This window comes from Bison bison, unplaced genomic scaffold (genome assembly GCF_000754665.1).
Source record: "Bison bison bison isolate TAMUID 2011002044 unplaced genomic scaffold, Bison_UMD1.0 scf7180017864115, whole genome shotgun sequence".
Classification (NCBI taxonomy): Eukaryota; Metazoa; Chordata; class Mammalia; order Artiodactyla; family Bovidae; genus Bison; species Bison bison.
Genome location: NW_011494687.1, coordinates 247806 through 250482, shown reverse-complemented (window position 1 = coordinate 250482; position 2677 = coordinate 247806).

The window sequence follows — 2677 nt, the reverse complement described above, 5'->3', positions numbered from 1 at the left end:
ACATCTACAGCTTTACTAACTATGTTAAAGCCTTTGTGTGGATCACAACAAAACTGTGGAAAGTTCTTCGAGGGATGAGAATAATAGGCTGCCTTATCTGCCTCCTGAGAAATCTATACACGGGTCAAGAAGCAACATTTAGATTTGGATTGGAACAGCAGACTGGTTCAAAATTGGAAAAGAAGTATGTCAAGGATGTATATTGTTTCCTTGCTTATTTAACTTATATGCAGAGTACATCATGCTAAATGCTGGGCTGGATGAAACACAAGCAGGAATCAAGATTGCTGGGAGAAATATCAATAACCTCAGTTATGCAGATGACATCACCCTAATGGCAGAAAGCAAAGAGCCTCTTCTTGATGAAGGTGAAAGAACAGAGTAAAAAAGCTGGCTTAAAACTCAGTATTCAAAAAACTAATATCATGGTATCTGGTCCCATCACTTCATGGCAAATAGATGGGGAAAAAGTTGAAATGATGACAGACTTAATTTTCTTGGGCTCTAAAATCACTGTAGACAGTGACTACAGACATGAAATTTAAAGACACTTGCTCCTCGGAATTATGACAAACTTAAATAGTATATTAAAAAGCAGAGACATCACTTTGCCAACAAAGGTCTGTCTAGTCAAAGTTAAGGTTTTTCCAGTAGTCATGTATGGATGTGAGAGTTGGACCCAGAAGAAAGCTGAGCACAGTCTTTTGGACTCTGTGGGAGAGGGAGAGGGTGGGATGATTTGGGAGAATGGCATTGAAATATGTATAATATCATATATGAAACGAGTCACCAGTCCAGGTTGGATGCATGATACTGGATGCTTGGGGCTGGTGCACTGGGACGATCCAGAGGGATGGTATGGGGAGGGAGGAAGGAGGAGGGTTCAGGACGGGGAACACATGTTTTATTCTTTTTAATTAAAAAGAAAAAGAAAAAGAAAAAAAAAAAAAGAAAGCTGAGCACAGAAGAATCGATGCTTTTGAACTGTGGTGCTGAATAAGTCTCTTGAGAGTCCCTTGGACTGCAGGGAGACCAAACTAGTCATTCCTAAAGGAAGTCAACCCTGAATATTCATTGAAAGAACTGTTGCTGAAGTTGAAACTCCAATACTTTGGCCACCTGATGTGAAGAGCTGACTCATTTGAAAAGACCCTGATGCTGGGAAAGATTGAAGGCAGGAGGAGAAGGGGACAATAGAGGATGAGATGGTTGGATGGCATCATTAACTCAATGGACATGAGTTTGAGCAAACTCCAGGAGAGATGAAGGACAGGAAAGCCTGGTGTGCTACAGTTCATGGGGTTGCAAAGTGTTGGACATGACTGAGCGACTGAAAAACAGCAGCAACAAAACCTTCTTGGTTCCTCTTCCAGTGATATACATGACATTGTGACATACATCTTTGAGTTTTTCTGCATCAACTAAGCCCCTCCCCTCATCCATCTCAGGGGAGATCATGTCTACCTGCTGAGCACAAGTGTGCGGACCCCAGACTGGCTGGAACTAGGAGTTTGAGGATCAAGATTCTGAAACATTAGCATGTTACCTCACCAAAAATAGTCAGAAGAAAGTCCATGAACTTCAGCCCTCACCCGTATGTGGCCTTTAAGAGTCTTTCACTGAAGTCATTCTTGCCTTGAGAACCCCACGAACAGTATGAAAAAGCAAAATGATAGAATACTGAAAGAGGAACTCCCCAGGTCAGTAGGTGCCCAATATGCTACGGAGATCAGTGGAGAAATAACTCTAGAAAGAATGAAGGGATGGAGCGAAAGCAAAAACAATACCCAGTTGTGGATGTGACTGGTGATAGAAGCAATGTCTGATGCTGTAAAGACAAATATTGCATAGGAAGCTGGAATGTCAGGTCCATGAATCAAGGCAAATTGGAAGTGGTCAAACAGGAGATGGCAAGAGTGAAAGTCGACATTCTAGGAATCAGCAAACTAAAATGGACTGGAATGGGTGAATTTAACTCACATGACCATTATATCTACTACTACTCAGAAGAAATGGGTGAATTTAACTCACATGACCATTATATCTACTACTACTCAGAAGAAATGGAGTAGCCATCATGGTCAACAAAAGAGTCCGAAATGCAGTACTTGGATGCAATCTAAAAAAAAAAAACCAGAATGATCTCTATTTGTTTCCAAGGCAAACCATTCAATATCACAGTAATCCAAGTCTATGCCCCAACCAGTAAGGCTGAAGAAGCTGAAGTTGAATGGTTCTATGAAGACCTACAAGACCGTTTAGAACTAACACCCCCCAAAGATGTCCTTTTCATTATAGGGGACTGGAATGCAAAAGTAGGAAGTCAAGAAACACCTGGGGTAACAGGCAAATTTGGCTTTGGAATATGGAATGAGGCAGGACAAAGGCTAATAGAGTTTTGCCAAGAGAACACACTGGTCACAGCAAACACCCTCTTCAAACAACATAGGAGAAGACTCTACATATGGCCATCACCAGGTGGTCAATACCGAAATCAGATTGATTATATTCTTTGCAGCCAAAGATGGAGAAGCTCTATACAGTCAGCAAAAACAAGACCAGGAGCTGACTGTGGCTCAGATCATGAACTCCTTATTGCCAAATTGACTTAAATTGAAGTAAGTAGGGAAAACACTAGACCATTCAGCTATGACCTAAATCAAATTCCTTATGATTA